Raw genomic sequence first — 20,406 nt, forward strand, 5'->3', positions numbered from 1 at the left:
TATATTTTATATATGTTATATATATATTTTTGAGTATATATATATATATATATATACATATACACACAAAAAGAATAATTCTTTTTGTTACCTACTGATGTCCTCCTATGAGTCTCTTAGGGTCTAGCATGGTACCTATCAGACAGACAATACAGAACTCTGGTTCTTCAGATGCTGATAAAGCAAAGGGGTGAGGGTCATTGCTTGCAGGGAAGTGCTTCACCGATACAAATATCATAGCTTTGCTTTGGGTGGGGTTGCTCAGATACTGTGTTTCTGTGAATTAAGAGTTTACAGAAGTTAGAAAATCCTTATCAAAGGATCTTCCTCCTTTTTGAGAGAGTGAGCAGTGTACCTTGATTTCTTTTTCCAATTAGCAATGAAAAATAATCTTCCCTGCCTTTTAAAGTCTTTTTATTTTGAAATAATTTCAAATATACAGGCAAGTTGTGACCCACAGAACAGAAAGTTGCACGAAGGACTCCTGTATGTAGTTCATCCAGATTCACCTGGTGTTAGTATTTTACCACACTGGCTTTCTCTCTCTCTCATTCTACCTACCTATATAAAATGATTATTTTTTCTGAACCATTTGATAGTAAGCTGCAGACATATGCGCCTTTACCTCTAAATATTTCAGCGCAGATTTCCTAATTCTGTTACATAACTCAGCACAATGATTAGAAAATTTAACATTGCAGAAATACTGTGATCTAATACACATCCCATATTCAAACTTCCAACTGTCCTCATAGTGTCTTTTATGGCTATTATTTTCTCTGGCCCAGGATTTAACACAGGATCAAACATTGCATTTCGTTGTCAGGTCTTTTTAGTCCTTTAATCTGGGATAGTCCTTCAGCCTTTGTCTTTATGACACTGACATTTTTTAAGAGTACAGGCCACAACTTTCTAGAATGTCCTTCAATTTGGATTTGTCTGATGTTTCTTCATAATTAGATTCAGTTATATATTTTTGGCAGGAATATTATAGAAATGCATCACATCAGGAGGCACTTGATGTCAGATTGTCTCATTACTGGTGATATTAACATTGATCACTTGGTAAGATGGTGTCTCTCAGGTTTTTCTGCTGTGAAGTTACTATTTTCCTCTTTGTAATTAATGAATAATTTTAGGGAGATACTTCTCTGCCATTTTTTGAGCATTTACTAAGTACCAGGCTGTTTTAGTACTATGCATACTGTACCTCATTTAATTCTCACAACAAAATATGAAGATGTTTATTTCTGTAGTCTCACTTCTTCCTCTTTCATTTTACAGATGAGAAAACTAAGGGTCGTCTAAGGTCATACAACATGGCTGTCTGTGACTCCAAAGTCTATACTTGTTTGTATATGTAATGTGTTCCAGGACTAGTCAAGCATCCAGAACTCTTTTTGTCCAGAGCCCATTGTTCACCTTAGGTCAGCTTGTGTCTTTAGTAGAAACTAAAGAGATTGCCTTCATGTTTCATAACTAAGATGAGAAGGATTGAAGGAACACAAGCTCTTTGCTCTAGCCATTTAGATAAGAATAGACTGGGTTGGTCAGCCGACTCAGGTCTGTCCATACATATTTATAGTGTACAACACTCTATGGTTTGCAAGATGAAACTGACTCTTTGTGCTATACTGTGAGGGTGTGCATATGCCCTGGTCATTCACCATGATTAGAAGACTTAACAAGTCACTACTCAAGTGGCAATACCAAGGGGAGGTATTGCTTGTCATGTTATGATACTTTTTTTTAAAGGGGAGATCCATGACAACAGACTTCGGAAAAACAAAAGTTATGAGGGATTACATAAAGAAAAAATGATCAGTTCTCCTATGTGTGTGCACCTATCAACAAAGAGTCAAAATATTTGAGGCAAAGACTGATAGAACTGCAAGGAAAAATAGATAAATCCACTATTACAGTTGGAGACTTCAGTGCCTCTCTATCAGAAATGGACAGATCAGGGGATCCCTGGATGGCTCAGCGGTTTAGCGCCTGCCTTTGGCCCAGGGCCTGTTCCTGGAGTCCCGGGATGGAGTCCCATGTCGGACTTCTGGCATGGAGCCTGCTTCTCCCTTTGCCTGTGTCTCTGCCTCTCTCTCTCTGTCTATCATGAATAAATAAATAAAATCTTAAAAAAAAAAAAAAGAAATGGACAGATCTAGCAGGCAGGAATCACTAAAGACATAGCTGAACTCAGTAGTACCCAAAATCAACTGGATCTAATTGACATCTGTCAAATACTTCATTCAGTGACAGCAGAATACACACTCTTCTCAAGTTCACCTGGAACATCCACCAAAGTGGACCACATTCTGGGCCATAAAACACACCTTAACAGATTTAAATGAGTAGAAGTCATACAACGTCTGCTATCAGACACAATGGCATTAAACTAGAAATCAACAGCAGAAAGATCTCAGGGAAATCCTCAAAGATTAAACAACTTCTAAAGCACTTCTAAAGAACACATGAGTCAGAGAAGAAATCCCAAGAGAAATTAAAAGCATGTTTTGAACTAAATAAAATGAAAACACAACTTATAAAAATTTGTGGGATTCAGTGAAAGCAGTACTGAGAGAAAAATTTATAGCATTGAATGCATATATTAGAACAGAAGAAAGATCTGAAGTTAATTATCTATGCTTTCATCTTAAGAAACTAGGAAAAAGAAGAATAAATTAAATCCCAAGTAAGAAGAAGAAAGGAAATAATAAAAATTAGAGAAGAAATCTAGGAAATTGAAGATAGGAAATCAATAGAGAAAATAATCAAAACCAAAAAGTGGTTCCTTGAAAAGGTCAATAAAATTGATAAGCCTATAACTAGGCTAATTAAGAAAAAAGAGAGAGGGCACAAATTACTAATGTCAGAAGTGAGAGGGGACATCATTACAAATTCCATGGATATTAAAAGGATAATACAGGTATATTATGAACAACTTCATGCCCACAAATTTGATAATATAGATGAAACAGACCATTTCCTTGAAAGACACCCTCTGCTAAAACTTACACAAAAAATAGACAATCCCTAAAGGCCTATATCTATAAAGACATTGAATCAATGATTAATAAATTTCTAAAATAGAAAGTAGTGGGCCCAGATAGGTTCACTGGTGAATTCTACCAAACATTTAAGGACAAAATTACAACCAGTTCTCTATAATCTCTATATCTCTTACAAGCATAGGAAATATTTCCTAAATTACTCTGAGGCCAGCATTATCCTAAAACCCAAACCAGACAAAGACATTATGAAAAAAGAAAACTATAGACCAGTATGTGTTATGAATATAGATGCAAAATTCCTGAACAAAATATCAAAAAGCCAAATTAAACGGTATATAAAAAGAATTACATACCACAACCAGTTGGGATTTATCCCAGGTATGCAAGTCTTGTTCAGTTTGAAAATCAATTAATGTAATGTAATTAATTACATTAATTGAAGAAAAATCACATAATCACATAAATAGGTGAAGAAAAAGTATTTGACAAAATTTGACACTCATTCATGATAAGAACTCTTTGTATATGAGGAATAGAGGAGAATTTCCTCAACTTGATAAAAAGTATCTGCAAAAACCTATGATTAACATCATACTTAATAGGAAGAGACTCAAAACTTTCCCTCTAAATTAGGAACAAAGCAAGGATGTCCCCTCTCATCACTCCTTTTCAATGTTGTATTGGGAGTCCTAGCTAATTCACTGAGACCCCCCCCCCCAAATATATTGTTGAAAAGGAAGAAATAAAACTGTCTTTGTTTGAATATGATATGATTGTTTATATAGAAAATCTGGAAGAGTTGACAAGTGTAAGTTCCTGGCTGGTATTTTTTTTTTTTTGTTTTGTTTTGTTTTTAATGTAATGCAAGTGCCTGACTTAAGCTTTTTTTTTTTTTTTCAAGATTTTTAATTTATTTGTTAGAGACAGAGAGAGAGAGAGACAGAGAGAGAGGCAGAGACATAGGCAGAAAGAGAAGCAGGCTCCATGCAGGGAACCCAATGCGGGACTTGATCCTGGGACTCCAGGATCACGCCCTGAGCTGAAGGTAGATGTTCAACAGCTGAGCCACCAGGCATCCCAACTGACTTAAGCTCTTGATTGTAAAGGCAACCGTTTCAAAGACACCTGGCTACTTTGAATAAATGCGTTGCCAGCCACAGGACCAAATAAAGAGTCAAGCTACCGCACACTCCCCACTCCAGTTTCATTTTGTTTTAGAGACTGCTGCTTGGCTTAGATTACTCACCATTTGACTTTCTGTTTTTCCCTTCTTGTGCATTGATTCCTACTCCTTTGTTAAATTCACCAAGAAAGAATAAGTCATAAAACTATAGGCCTTCACTCTCCACCCCAATAAAAGCAGAACCCTAGGTCCACACTCTCTTTCTCTACCCATGACGTTACTGCATGGCCCCAGGTGTGCTGTGTACTCTCTAGGTGTTGTGAGTTAAAACCTTGTCATTCAACATTTCCTGATAGTTACTGCTGAGGGTGTCTTGCAATCATAATAAAAGCAACATAGAAACGCCTGGGTGGCTTAGTGGTTGAGCATCTGCCTTCAGCTCAGAGTATGAACCCTGGATCTGGGATCGAGTCCCACATTGGGCTCCTTCGGGAGAGCCTGCTTCTGTCTCTGCCTCTCTCTGTGTCTCTATGAATAAATAAATAAAATCTTTAAAAAAAGTGTATCACTCTGGTGGGGGATGTTGATAATGGGGACATCTCTTGCATGTGTGGGGACAGGGGGTATATGGAACTCTCTATACCTGTCATTCAATTTTTCTGTGAACCTAAAACTGCTCTTAAAAAATAGTCTGTTAAAAAAAGTGGATCCTGATACAGTCAAGTGTCTTTATTTTCCTTAATGACTACAATAAATTTTTCAGGATGTCTCACCAATTAATGACAATGTATATACTTAGATTTTGTTAAATTCAGTGATTATTTGAGGAAGGAGACAGATGGGAAGGGAAAGGAATAGAGAAAGTTGAGGAGGTGAAATTATAAAGAGAGAGAGAGTGTATAGGTCTGGAATGTGTGTGTATGTCTATTAGGAAAAAAGGCCCAACCGGAAAAACCAAAATGCTTCTTTCAGCCTTTTCTGACAGCAACATTTTGCATTTTGAACTGTGGGCATACAAGGAAATGGCTTGCCCTTTGATTCTCGCCCCAGGGCAGCCTGGACTGTGGAAGGATGCACTGCCTCTGAGAGTAGAAGGTTCTTCTTCTTCTTCTTTTTTTTTTTTTTAAGATTTTATTTATTTATTCATGAGAGACACACACACACACACACACAGAGAGCAGAGACACAGGCAGAGGGAGAAGCAGGCTCCATGCAGGGAGCCCGATGTGGGACTGGATCCTAGGTCTCCAGGATCACACCCTGGGTTGAAGGCGGCGCTAAACCGCTTAGCCACCCAGGCTCCCCAGAAGTTTCTTCTTGATCCCATAAACTGCCTGTTAAGGCCCAAGCCCAGCCCCGAGGTCTGCTCCTTGCCATTGTTTTCAGTTTTCGGGCTCAACCACTGGAACCACCTGCAACCAACTTCAAAAGGTAGCCGGGTAGGGGAGGGGCACCTGGGTGGCTCAGTGGTTGAACAACTGCCTTTGGCTCAGGTCATGATTCCAGGATCCTGGGATTGAGTCCTGCATCAGGCTCCCTGCATGGAGCCTGCTTCTCCTTTTGCCTTTGTCTCTGCCTCTCTCTCTCTGTGTCTCCCATGAATAAACGAATAAAATCTTAAAAAAAAAAAAAAAAGAGGTAGCTTGGGGTCAGGATGGCAGTGGAGCTTAACCCTCAGCCATCCATGTGATGGCCTATGAAAATGACAGGTGAAGACGTTGAGGAAAACCACTTTCTGCTGGAAGGCACACATTTAGTCAGTAAAAAAGGGATGAGAAGAAATAGGAAAAGATTCTCTAGATATCCAATGGCAGTTATCCTTGTGGAAGGAAGCGGCCGGGGCTGTGGGGGAACATGGAGGCCGCACAGTCTGAGGCTGCTTGAGTTGTGTGAGGAGACCGAGTGACAGGACTGTCCCCAGAGATGGCCGCCTCGTCAGTACCAGCAGAGTCATGCGGTAAGAGGGATCAGTCAAGGAATTGGACTGGATGCCTTGAGAAAAGTCTCTTCTAATGTGAATCTCTCAGGGAAGATGAAAGTGGAGGGGAAGGAAGCCGAAGCCAGAGAAAGGTAGGAGAGAGAGGAAGAGGGAAACAGAAAAAGAAAAACAGTGAGAACCTGGTGACAAAGTAGAAGGCTTTACACTTTCAAAACCAGTCTCCTTAAAGTTCTTGACTGAGCTATTATTTTAAATTAAAGAATAGGATCAGGTCATTCACCCACTTAAGGGATCATTAAGTGTTGATAGAAACATTTATGCATAAATAAGTGGCTAAATTAAAAAATAGGTAACAGGAATAATTGAGAATGTTGCTGATAAGTTTGGATTTGTGTCTTACTAATGATTTATCAAAGTATTTGTCACACTGAAGAAGTTTTCAGAGATGGAGTAAAATATACCAGCCTGTGTGTCTTCACGACACTAACTGGGGGGTCTGAGCTTGTTAACATGCTTCCCATGTCCCTACCTGTCCTAATTTGTTCAGGCTGCCATAACAGAATACCATAGACTGCGTGGCCATAAATTGGGTAGGAAGTCTAAGATCAAGGCACTGGCAGATTTGGTGTCTGGTGAGGCCTAATTCCTGTTTTGGAGATGCTATAACCTCACAATGCAGAAGGGGCAAGAAATCCCTCTGGAGTCTTTTTTGTAAGGGTGGAGCTCTCATGACCTGATTGCCTCCCAAAGGTCCCACTTCCAAATACCATCTCATTGGGGATTACATTTCACTGTGTGAATTTTGGAGGGAGACACACACATGCAGTCCATAGCATCACCTCCCGAGTGTGCCCCGATTATCTTAGGGTCTGATGACTATGAAAGAATGATAAATTGTAAATTACTAGGCTCACGTGAGGAATGTATTATTGCTCTAATCCTATTTTATAGCATCAATAGCAGGGATATATAAAATCATTTCTGTTTTTCACAAGAAAAAAGTGATGTTTAGTGACATAGGCGGTTCACCCAATGCCACCTGAGAGGTAAAAACAGGCAGTTATCTTGAGGTAACCAGGTGGTCCTGTCTTCCATTCTTAGCTCTGCTCTTTAAGCTCAGTTCAGCAATTTATTTTATGGCTGGATCTCTGTATTGTCTGAGTCCTTTGAGGACGATGTTGGAAAATACCAGTGTTGAGCCTGGGCCCAGACCAATTCAGCTAGAACTTGAGATGGGAGCCCAGCATCAGTTTTTATTAAAATCTCCTCAGGTGGTTCTAATGAATGAAGGTGGCGAACCTCTGATGTAAGCTGTCTTGACTGATTGGATGTCAGAGACAACCAAGTAACATTTGTGGGAGCTATGGGGCTGGTGTGGGGCTCCCCTCCTTCTGTGATGCTAACTGGCCCTAGCCAGCACTGTTCCTCTGACCCCTACATGGATCATCTACAGAGGTTAGCAGTTTGATAGAGAACCAGGCAATCCCAAAGGGTATGTCCCTAGTGACAGGAAACCTAAGAGGGGAGTTGAACCAGTAATGGGGCTTCTTGTGGCCAAGAACTGGTCCTGCTGCTTGGATAGGGGTACCTGGTGAAAAGATAGGACTGCTGGGGAGGCAGAGCTACAGAGGGAGGTTGGTAAGGTGAAGGATGGGGAAAGCAGTGTGAAGTGGGTGAGCAGGAATGTCCTGGTGGGTAGAGGTGGGGAGATGGATGGGGCTCAGGCCTCGGGTATTGGTGGCCTGGACACAGTGGTCAAAATTGTGTCACGGCAGAGTCAGCTATATAGAACTCAAGGTTAGTCCATCAGGTGAAGAGTGGAACTCAGCACTGGGGCAGAAGAGCCACAGCACTGGGGTCCCAGAACGAAGATGCAAACACAGAGATGAACCTACAGGCTGGGAGCAGTGGGGGCCTCTGCACTGCCCTCCCACCCATCTAAGCTGCATGAGGAAGACCCTCCCTGCCTGCCCATTTAGCCTGCTTCTAACCATATAATTAGTGGGCCCCGGGGCAGAATGAAAATGTGAAGCTCCTTGTTCAAAAATCAGGGAAGAGTGATGTTCAAAGTACCAAAACAGAAAGCTTTTTCTTTTCTCTGATGGTCTCTCCCACAATTTGTCATAGTGATTTATTTTTTATTTTTGAAATATTTTGTGATGATTTTATTTGCTATTTACCATCTTTTTAAGTTGAGTCAAATTGAAATTTGAGATTATTAGCACAGATTTTACTCTTCAACTTCATATTACACAATGCCAGTTTTATTTATTTATTTTTTAAAATTTAAATTCAATTTGCCAATATATTAATATAACACCCAGTGCTCATCAGGTTATGGGCCCTCCTTAATGCCCATCACCCAGTTGCAAGGCCAGATTGATTGATTGATTGATTTTAAAGATTTTATTTATTTATTCATGAGAGACACACGGAGGCAGAGACACAGGCAGAGAGAGAAGAAGGCTCCCTGTGGGGAACCCAATCTGGAATTTGATCCCAGGATCCCGGATCATGCTCTGAGCTGAAGGCAGATGCTCAATCTTTGAGGCACCCAAGCATCCCGTGATGCCAGTTTTAAATGCAAATATAAGAGCATTCAACTCCTATGTAGAACCACCAAAGTTACACAATTTGTATTTCATGCAAAATACATGCATATGTATTTTGTTCTGACCAGAACAGTGGAAACACTACACTAAACTAACTCAACTGTTTTCATTCACTTTGTGATATGTACACATTTTACCAACACACTCGACCTCTTTCTTGCTAAGTTGTAAGGAAGGAGTAAGAAGAAGAGAACTGTGGGTTGTACTATCTTTTCCTTTTTCTTTTATGTCATCATTTTCAGTGGGAGTGATTGGAAGTTACTGGTAACTTCCAAGGAACACAAGTAACACAAGTAAGAAAGGGTATGACAGGGTTCCTTGGTCATTCCACTTTCTTAGGAAGACCATTGGCTTCTTCTCTGCTTCTCTGTTCAAAGCAAATTCTGGTTTGAATGAAAATTATGGCTTCTGGGGGCTATCAGTGCCCCCCCCAAACTCTGTTGTAGACATAATATGTACCTTGTAGTCACTTGGAGTCTCACTGATGCATCATGGGTCCATGCAAATTCCACGTTCATGGGGCATCAAGAATGCTCTATGCTGACAGAGTGGCAAGGAAATGACAGACTATGTAGATCACACACATTACCTCTGCACACGTGCATGCTCCACTGTCCCATGGGGCTTCACTTAAAAAAAACAGTTCAAAGATGAGGATTTCTAGGCAAGAGCAGCAGAACATTAAACCAAGCACAAGATCCTCCTGTGGGCAGGACCCTGAGTGACTGCTCAGGATGTATGTCCATGAAGCTGGCCCTGCTGAAAAGGACAAGCTGCCCCTGGCAGAAGTGCTCACAAGAGCGGGGAACAGAGGTTGTTTTTTGTAACCCAACATGATTTCCTTCTGGTTTTATTTTAATTTGGATTTTTAAAATCAAGTTGCTCATTTTTATTTAGAAATGTTATCACTTCTGTAATTAACCTCACATTACAAGCCAAATCAGCTCCTGCCTAGATTAATTTGAGCAGGGAAATACAGAGCTGGGTGAGGAGCAGGATTAGCAGCTGGGGAAGTCAGAAATCCCTGAAAAGCTGTCAATCAGGCTTGTTGGATGGAGCAGAGGGAAAAGCTAAATGCCTAGTTACCACATCTGAGAAGGCATTGTGAGAATGGACCAGCACTGGACTGGGTGACCCAGCTGGGTGGAGAGGGTAAGGAGGAAAGAAGTCGAAACAGACCCTGGGGGGTTTCAGCAGAGACGTCGGGGTAGCTGTCCTGGCTGGTGGCCTAGGGAGCCTCGGGAGGGTCCAGGCAGGTATCCAGGACTGTGCATGACAGAGTCTGACCTCATTACTGGCAGTAGGTTTAAAGGAGAAGATGCTAGTTTCTGGGGAAAAAGCAAGGCTGATTCCAGCTCCCACAGGACCTAGAGGCAAGGAAGGTGAGGACTCAGGAGTCCTGGGGACAATATGGACAATGGTATGTAAGGCAAGTTTTACTGTAAGAAGCAAGGCAAGAAGAAGTCCTGGCACTGGATCTGGCTATAAGGTTAGGGCAAGGACACCCCCAGGCTCCTCAGATGTGAGTCCCTGAGCCCCAGTGGTCCTTCCATTTCTCTGACTTCAGGGTCAGCCTTATAGCCCGAGGAAGGGCAAAGTGGTCCCAACTGGGAGTTTGAAAACTTTCAGGACTGGGGAGGCAGGAGGGTTGTTACCTGCATGTATTTTATCAGCTAAAAAGCATTGGTTTGCTCCCTGATTTATATTTTGTATATTGGATCAAACAACACTTTAACCACTGTTCCCCAAAAAGAACGTGGTTTGCAAATGATCCCGAAACCATACATCCATGTTAGTCTGTTAAGCAATTCTGGGCACTTGGAATTCACCTAATTGTGTGCTAGTCTTTTCCAATCAGGAGTCCTAGTGCTTTAAGCATTACACACATGATACACAAACACGTAGATAAAAATTCACAAGGCAAATCGTTTGAAATTGACAAGCTGCAAATCAGTCAATCCATCTATGGATGGGAATCAGTGAGCTACTATTAAATATTCGGTAATTTCCAAACTGTAGCCTGTGGCCAATGCTTAATGTGCTCAATCAAATGGCACACTTCTTTATCTGGCTGAGTATGGATAATGTGACCTGTCACACTTCCAGAGGCTCTGGCATAGGCTGGGGTGCTGTGATTCCCTATCACTGGAGGCCAGGGTCACTTCAGGATTCACCACAGTTCTGGAAGGCTCCAAGCTACAGAAAATTGTGCTTCCTCTGAGCCAGGAATCCAAGGGTATCTTGTCACCGGGCACATGGCTGATGTGTGTGAGGGTGTGGGGCTGTGTAAGTAGGGAGCCTCCACTTCCAAAAACGAGTCCATCGTTTTCTGACTATAGTTAGTGACTGCAGTGCATCTTAATTATTAACATATTGTCCCTTGGCTTCCAAATCACGACTCCTGCATCTGTTTCTTGCTTCCTCCTTTCCATAATCCATGAGTTGTGCACATCTTTGGGAAACCCAAATAACATCTCTAGCATAGGGAGAGGGAAAGGCAGGTGGTTTGAATTCTTTGGCATTTCCCTGAAGTGGACTGTAGATCTGATCCAGTGACTTAGTTCCCCATATATAATTAACTGGGAGCCCGTTCCCAGCTCCTACTGAGCTGCCTGATTTACATTGTGAAGCTAGCAGGTGCAGGGCTGGTCTGTCAGCCAATCAGAATTTCCGAGGACAGACAACACAAGGTCACGAATGAAGATTGTGTCTTGACAGGTCTTGAAGGGAAGTGAAAATAACCAGGCTTTGATCTGCACCTATGGTCACTGTGGACTCAGAAAGATGTCATTTTTAGATATTTCCTGTGTTTTCCTTTAGAGTCACAATACGTCAGGTTCAGCTAAATGAAGAACTAAATTAAAACTGTCATTTCAGTTCATAAATAACAGATGTCTAATGCATTTAATTATTTATAGTCTTGAATCTTTCAAAAATGAAAATGACTATACACATTTTTAATGCAGTTCCTGGTAATTTGCCGCCTGACTGATAAGATTTGCCAACAATCCTGGCTTGCAAACATGAAAAATAAAACTGAGACTGTCTCGTTTATTTCACGAGACTGTTTCTGTACTCTCTTGTGGCTTTAACAAAATCTAAATTAAAGTGAAATCTAATCAAAACAAAATGATGTTCATATACTCATTAATAATTGGGTTTTCTAAAAAAAAAAACTAATAAAAATAAAATAAAATAAAATAATCGGGTTTTCTGAGATCATGTAGTAGGGACCTGGGTGCCAGAGACTTTTGCACGGCTTGGACAATCAATGCTTTATCCTTCTCCAAACTGTCTCCTTGCCAGGAGGTTGTGACTTCCCTGATCAAATCTTAATAGAGAAAACTTACACATGGGCCCCGAGCATGCCTCCCAGATCATATTTGCAAGCTTGGCGAAAACCGAAGTATGGTTAATAAAGGCTAACGTGACTTCAGTGACACCAGGAGGGGCCCTTCTTCCCTCCTTTCATTTGGGTGAAAAATCTTGCGGTTTCTGTTAAGACTCCAAAATGACTTAAAATGATGACTTAAAATGGCCTGGTATGTCTGGTACTGAGAGTAATTTTTATTCAGGGGAGAGAGGAAACAATGAAAGCGTCTCAATTATTTGAGGATAACTTTCTTGGTGGGTAAAGATAAAAACATTTGCTTTTAGTCTAGTGGTATAATGAGAAGTGAATTATTTGGGGGTCACAAAAACCTAAGTTTGAATCTCAGTTATAATAGTTAGAAGCTGGTGTACTTGAGTAAAGTTATTTACAATCCCTAGATGGTAATTTCTTTTTTCCTTCATTTCTTTGTTTCAAAAATGGACATCATAATATCTGCCTCCCAGGGATGTTGTAAACAGTAAATGAGTATATGTCAAACACCTGTACTTAGTAGGTATACTATAAACATTAGGGATGTTTGTGTCTGGCTGGAAGAAGAGCAACAGGCTTCTAATGAGTGAAAATATTTATATTAGAAGTCCCCTAAGGTTTATTTCAGCTAAGAGTACCTGTATCAACTGCTGCCCAATACTGCTATTTTACTCATGCAAAACCCCTCATTGACTTCCCAGTTCTGCTCAGTACTTCCCTTTGTGATTTCCCTGGGTCACTTTATAAGTCATTCTTGCTCAAATATGTGCTTTGGAGCAAGACTGCAAGTTTCCCCTGCAGAGAAAGACTAATTTGTCCCTAGCTTATCCATGGTCATGTGTAACCCCAGCATGGTACACACTGGTACATCTCAGAATTCCTGGCAGGCACCCCAGAGGTGGTGGCCAAAGCCTGTGTCTCACTTCCAAATGCTGGCAGGGACTACATGGAGCTCCCAGAGTATGGGGACTGTGCTGGAATGGGGAGATCATGTCTGCTTAAAATGGGGCAATGGCTTGTCTTTAGCTCAAGATGATTTTTGCCATGCCTGAATGTGGGCCCAATATTGCCAGGTCTTTAGATTTCTCAAAAGAAGACAGATAAAAAGGTATTTACATGAAAGCTTCCAAATTTTAATGGTGGCAAGCTACTCACATTAAACAAAACAAAATAAAACCTGTGAAGATCAATGCCGTGCCATCTAAACAAAGCAGGCCTGTGGCTTTCCAGTCTGACCTAGGGCTTACAGTATTTCATTGGCCAGACTCCTGGGTGCCATTTATCTCTCTGAGGTCTTAGACCTCCTGGGAGCAGCTACAATTTCTCCTTTAGTAGCTATAAAGATTTCTTTCTTTCTTTCATGGGGTTCATGACATTTTGATATAGCCATTTGGTTGCTGTAGTGATATTCATATCTATTTGTGACCATAAAAAAATAGCTATTGAACTTAAAAAAGTGAAATGATATCTTTAACCCTCAGTCCATCCCTGACTTTCAAGCCTCCACCCTCCTCCTGTCCCTGAATCTCACCCCAAGACTCCCCATAGGGAAGAGGAGCTTAGAGAGGAGAGAAGAATGTTTATAGTGTACAAATCTTGGTGAAAAAGGCTTGCATTTTAATGTTGTAAATTTTGGCTCTTTTGAGATGACCCAGTGTTAAAACAATATCTTACTTAAGATCTTGAAGAAATGGGTGTTTTAGTCCCAATTCCTCACGGCAGAGGTTGTTCCTCAAAGACTGGGATATTGTAGATTTATGGTCTCTTTTCACAAAGCTTGGGACAGATAGATTTCAGAATTCAGAATTGGTTTGAATTTTGGAAATATAATATATAATGGAATACTTTCAGTCTCATTTGGGAAAGCACCTAATAATATCAAAACACCAATATTTCTGTAGCAAAATATGAATATTCACACTAAGTAAGATAAACAAAGACTATAAATAGTTCCATGTTAGGTCAGATTTTGATGCCAAATGAATTGCAGAAAAGATTCTGGTTTTGGAAATCAGATTTGTGGATGAGGGACTATAAACCTCTACAGGAATCTTAGTGGTCATGTTGCTGTCTGGTGGCAATTTCCTTAGCATGGCCTCAATGGAAAATGCCATTTTGATCTTCTTTATACTAATCTATGCTTCCTTATCTTACTGAATCCAGAGTTACATAAAGCTATTTTAATTATTTTATTTTCTAAATCCCTACAGTGAATATATATTTGTAATTGGAAAATATTAACAATTTCATTTGAAACTGTAAAGCTGGGGCAGTAGCCTGTCCATAGCCATTGTGTGTGTGTGTGTGTGTGTGTGTGTGTGTCCTGCTGAAAACAACTTCAGTTTTGCTTTTTCAGTGCTATAGCATGAAGCCCTGTTGTGGTTCCTTCATTAGGAAGAAGTGGAGGGAGATCCTTCCTTGCTCACCAACCTCTCATCCCCTCTTCATCCCTTGACCCTCACAGGAGTTAACAGGCCTCTGTGTTTCTACACTCTTAATAAGGTAATGGCAGAACACTTTGGTTTCTGGGGGGATGAAGAGGCTCCCCTGGGAGAAGAGGAGTAAGGCCTATAAAGATGGATGGATGGGTGGATGCTGAGTTCATGCTGGCAATCACTTCGGAGGTAGTAGGATCTTAGAGGATGACTGCGTGGGCTCCCAATGGGTTGATAACTGATTGTGGTGGCGTTTAAAGCCCAGATTGCTTCTTGTGGAGGAAATAGAGCTGGCCTCTGCTTGAGCAAAGCTGCAAGGACCCCGGTGTCTGAAGAAGGCTCGACAGCACCACCAAGAGGCAGACAAGGGCAAGGGCAGAGAAGGCAGCCAGAACAGATGCGGGGGTCCTTCTTGGCCCAGAGGAAAATGGAAGGGGCTTGCTTTCTGAGCTATGTAAGTTCCTGGGGGCCTTGAACCAACCAAAGGAGAATGAGGAGCTCTGAAAGGTAATGCTGGACTTGGACTAACCTTGAGAAAAACAAATGTGACATTCCCCGTACCTGAATACTGAGGCACTGTCTATAATTATTACCATGAAAAAATAGGTTTATGATATAGAAAATAATCCTACCAGTTTGAAGAATTTCAGTATCTCTTGTTTTATTCTATAGTATTGTGTGACCTATGTAATAGTGTTATCAAACAGGGAAAAGAATGAATGGACAGAATTCTGACATGATGGGGAGATATTTGATATCTGTAGGAGGGTTGGCAGAGAGATGACAGAGAAGGAAAAAGCCGTAGAAACTAGGGATTGGAGGGAATCCCTCTATAGGTTTACCAGGGGTCAAACAGCTTCTAGACAAAATCATAGTTAATCAGTGGTTTCCAGCCTAGGATCTTTTGACCTTGAGATCGATGCTATTGTGCTGGGACTCTATGAACATTTTTTTTTTTTAAATCTCTGAAAGTCAGACAAATTATGCATTGCTCTCTGAAAGGGCTGTATGGGCTGGCAAGAACACATGCTTCTTTGCTTTTGCTTAGGATTCTATTGCTTGAGTGTGGGAATGGTGAATATGCAAACTGATCAGAAGCTATGTATGCTTCTACGGCATATGAATAATTAATAGAAAAGCGGGGGAAACAAAGTCATCCATGAACCAGCAGGTGTAGTTTGTTTGATGATCAAAAATATCGCCAAAACACAGTATCGGGTAGGGGTATTTATAAGAGAAATCTTTAGGATAAGATCAGGAAAAGATCAGGAATGTGGACACAGTTCTGTCTTCTGTTCTCTGAGACCATGTAGCCAGTCATTGCCTGTGTCTTGCTGTCCCACTAAATGCCACCTGTCCCCATGGGCTATGCTGATGGGTGGCAGCTGACTGCCTCCCAGTAGATCTGTTGTTTAAATAATGAAATCAAGAAGGAGACTTTTGTTTTTAGAAGAGTGGAAGATTACAATTTTCCTTGTTGATGAACACTTAATCATACAAATTTTCATTTTTTTTTTAAGATTTTATACATGTATTCATGAGAGACACAGAGAGAGGCAGAGACAGAGGCAGAGGGAGAAGCAGGCTCCCTGCAGGGAGCCCAATGTGAGACTCAGGGTCATGCCCTGAGCTGAAGGCAGATACTCAACCGCTGAGCCACCCAGGCATCCAAGTGAACTTGGACCAATTCTTTTGCAGCTTTGTTGACATAGGATTCTTTGGGTCTCTTGCCTTTTTTTTCATCACCATTTTCTTTTACCATTTACTTCATTATCCTGCTGTCTGTACTCTGCTTCTCTTTCCTCTGTGTACAATTTCTGTGGCTTCTGCTGCTGTGCCTCCCAGTCCTCCCTTCCAGCCCTGGCCTGTCGATATTTCTCCTTTATATGGTTCGATCACTTCAGACCTCCTATTATTTTATAGGTACTATGCTGGCTCATATATGAAGTTCCCTGCAAAGACTAGTCACTAAGTAAACGTTTACCTCTTTCTACCATTCTTACTGACTTCTCATGCAGAATAAATCTTATTTCACCCTTTCTGTGTGAAGCCATGTTATTAGGGCACAGAAAAATCTCATAGCTACTCATAGTGGTGGAGCTATGTGGGGAAGAATATGCACACATGCTCTTACATATCTGTCCCAGCATTCCTAAAGGTGCCTGGTCATGGGGGAGTGTGCAGCAGAATACAGTTGGGATTCTGCTCACAGTCGAACTCTCCTACAGGGCCTGTGGTGTCTCCCTATGGACCCCTTGGTCTGGTGCACTTAGGGGAGGACTCTCACATGCTGGTAATCCTGAAGTTAGAGAGTGGAAAGGGAAACACTTCCTCCAAGCCCAGGTTTGCACTAAAACCGGTAGCATCCTTAGACAGCCGTTTAATTGGGTTGTTCAATTGTGATTCTCACTTGGTTGACAGAGCAAGCCTCTTCATTCATGCCTGAACCTGATTATAGAAGGTGTAGGGTTTGTTAGTGGCTACCTCCAGCACACACTGTGAGGCTAGGGATAGTCTGGCCCAACATGCTCCAATGCTCCCAAATTGAACATTAAAGTTCATGTCCCCCAGACACAAAAGGGCTGTATTAGTTTCTTAGGACTTCCATTCTCATTTCCATAGACTAAATAGCTTAAAACAGTGGAAATGTGTTCTCTCACAGTTGGAGGGCATCACAGTTGAGAAAGGCAGAAGTCAGAAATCCAATTGTTGCAGGGCTGATTCCTTCTGGAGGTTCTGAGGAAGAAACAGCCCAGCTTTCTTCCTTCACACAACTAAGAGGCTAGCTTAGGTCCCTTGCTTGTATGTCTTGAAGACCACTAAAAGGATACAAGTCATTATCCCCAATTTCTTTGTTCTTGCCCTACCCCACCCTACCCTTCCCTAGGACTCAGGTAGAAGAGCCTGACAATGGACAGGCCTCAGCCTTCTTTAGAGATTGGAGCAGTGGGAGGGTAAGGCCACACAAATAGGTTAAAATAATAGCCTCTTATATAATAGGATACATGTTACTAGGTAGGAGATCAGAAAATTGCTTTTGGCCAAAAGGGCGGGGCGGGGGGGGGGGGGGGAGCGGGGATCACAACCATAGTCTCAGCCCACATCTACCTGGCCAAATCTCCAAGTGGTGGAGAACAGAAAACCTCTGCTTTCCAGGGTATCAGAGAGGCTGCACATTTTAGTACTGGTACAGTTTGCTGTAGCTCCTGGGCCACCTGCTGTCTTTAATGCTGAGAGGAGAAAACAATCATTTGTGGTTGTATTTGTAGATCAGTGGTTTACAGTGGGGGTGGGGAGTTCGCATCCCCACCTCCAAGCCCACCCCCAGGTGCTTTTGGCATGTCCAGAGACATTTTTGGCTGTCACAACTGAAAGAGGGCGTGTGCTACTGGCATTTAGTGGGTAGAGGCCAGCAATGCTGCTAAACATCCTCTAATACACAGGATTGCCTCACAGCTAGGAATTATTTGGCCCCAAATATCAGTAGTGCTGAGGTTGAGACACTTTACTATAGACTTAACTGGTCATTTCTTGCCACCACGAGCCTCATTCTCTTACCCCATCTCAGCTGCATTCTGCCCTTGACTTGTGCTAATCTCCAGGGAACGATTTCTAGGGAAAAAAATAGGCTATTTCTGGAAAAGGAGATGGGAGCTTGAAATTAAGAAATTCTGATGGAGGGTTGGAGAGAAAGGGAGGTCAGAGCTGTTTAATTTCCCTGCCATCAAGCATAAGCAATAGTGTTCAAAGAACGAGGAGGGACAAATGGCACATATGCCAAGCGGAACGCCACGCACAAATAAAATGCAGTTTGAGCCAAAAAGCAGGGAATTGAACAGGCTGTGAACCAACGGCGTCCGTTTTCAGATGAAAAGAGGATAGTGGGTCCCATCAGCCCCCAAAGCATATTGACTCGGCAAACAGATTTCACGTTGACATTTCCCGGGAATGACAAAGGCAGTAAAATACCAAGAAAACAATCTGATTCCAGTGGTAGTGGACCTGCTTCAATGATGCTTTCGAACCAGTGCTGGATTTCACAAGGCAGCGCTGGGGCGACGCTGCCCTTTCCAAACTTGCGTGGAAATATTTTCCATCATTTTGACATTTCATTTAAAATGAAATATAGGAGATATTAAAAATTCATGTTCATGACAGGTATTATTTGTTTGACTTTGAAATATACAGTGAACACGCTGTTAATGAACAGTGAGGGAAGTGTCAGGATTGTGTGCGCGTGCATATTCATGCACCGCTTCCGACTTCAGAGGCAAACAATTGCAGAATCAAAGAGGGCTGACCTTTTATGGTTCTAAAATCCATGAGCGTGTGGTTATGAATAATTGAATACAGAATAATAAAAATGACCCTTTTTGGGGGTAGTTCAGGTGAAAGCAAAATGCCACGACTTTATCCTAGAAACACGAGCCTCAATTATTTCTGAATTTGCATGAATTACATGAATATCTCACTTGAAACGTTACTGGGATGCAATCACATTAATTCATCCAACTGCCAGCATGCCATCTGTGCTTCTCCGTAATCTTTCCTCCACCCTGAGGACTGTGTGGTCCATGGCCTTGGAGGGGAAAGGCTCCCTCCCTCTGAATCCTCTGGTCTCCTCCCATTTAGATTTGATGAGGAAATTCCTAGGCTGGGAGACACATTTTCTGTGCTGCTGTGGATGAAGGGGAGGAAGGGGACTGTTGTGTGTTAATCACTGTTGGCCTGAGAGGAGGAAGTGGTGTCAGGCCTGCTGCTCTGAGGGAGGGGGAGGAAAAGAGCAGGAAGGAGGACCTGGCTCCTCACAGGACAAGAGCCCAGGGAGGGAGTAGCCTTCTTTTTTCTTTTATTCAGAAACATAATCAAATTTATTTTTTTGCTGAAAACAGTGAGGTGTAGAAGTGCCTCATTCTGGAGTTTTCTTTCATGTAAAATTCTGTGAACACATTCCAATCTTCTCACTGTTTTCCTTTATAAATTAAATAAGAGTTTCATTTCTTCATAGATCCTTTCAGCAGGCCTGCCATCTGCTGGGCACAGGGGGGAGACGGGCGCACGGACCTTAGAGACGTCTAGTGGGGCAGGACGGTCAGACGCTAGGAATTGTGAAAGAGAAGCAATGCTGATGGGGGAGGGTGAGTTACTGCAGATGTGCCTGATGGGTATTGGTGCGGGTGGGGCAGGCCCTGATCGGCTTGGTCTGGAAGTCCTGAGAAGCTTCCCTGGAGAACCTTGAGGAAGAGAGGGAGATAGCCTGCTTGGGCAAACAACAGGTGGAAAGGCTCTGACCAGGACAAGAGATGCCTTCCTAAGATGAGAAGATGATCTCCCACCTGCCACAGGGTGACCAGAGCAGGGAAACACCAAGAGAAATCAGCTCTCAGGGATGAAGCATGGTGGGATTCAGGAGGCCTGGAATCTAGTGCTGGTTCTGCCATTTATTAAGGTTCAGAGAGGTTGTGATATTTATCAAAGATCGCCCAGTCTGTTTACTCATTTGTAATTTCTCTGTGTGGGGAGTAGAGTGGGGTGGGGAAGTATGAGGCGTTTGGGGTCTGATTTAGTGATCTGAAATTCCGTTTTTGAATAATCATTAGTCTTTTATGTTTGCATATATATGTAGAGGATACTGTAAATCAGTATTTGTGCTTTTACCTCTTTAAGACTTTTTTTTTTTTTTTAAAGATTATACATATCCCATTGGACTATGGCACTAGAATATAAACTCTAAGAGAAAAGGAACCTTGTTTTTCTTGTTCACCACTGCCTAGGAGAATTCCTATCACACAGTGGTTATCTAAAAAATGAGGCTGAATGAATAAACAAATGTTAGTAAAAATTTACAGTGTCTGTTAACATAATGTGAAAGGCCAAATTGGCCACAATCATAGGGACGCAGACCAGGCCCTTAGGTTAGGT

General features: G+C 41.8%; 1 long non-coding RNA gene across 12 annotated transcripts in view; it reads left to right on the forward strand.

Moving 5' to 3' along the window:
* Positions 1–20,406, forward strand: part of LOC144303157 (uncharacterized) — a 177,214-nt gene that overhangs the window by 23,970 nt on the left and 132,838 nt on the right. Inside the window, exon 1 of one of the 12 annotated variants that reach the window (XR_013370178.1) lies at positions 14,859–14,991. The exons of the other annotated variants lie outside the window; for them this stretch is intronic. This is a non-coding gene — a long non-coding RNA (uncharacterized LOC144303157). Of the gene's footprint in view, positions 1–14,858; positions 14,992–20,406 lie in introns of those variants that run through there. 12 annotated transcript variants of the gene reach the window in all.

This window comes from Canis aureus, chromosome 32 (genome assembly GCF_053574225.1).
Source record: "Canis aureus isolate CA01 chromosome 32, VMU_Caureus_v.1.0, whole genome shotgun sequence".
Taxonomy (NCBI): Eukaryota; Metazoa; Chordata; class Mammalia; order Carnivora; family Canidae; genus Canis; species Canis aureus.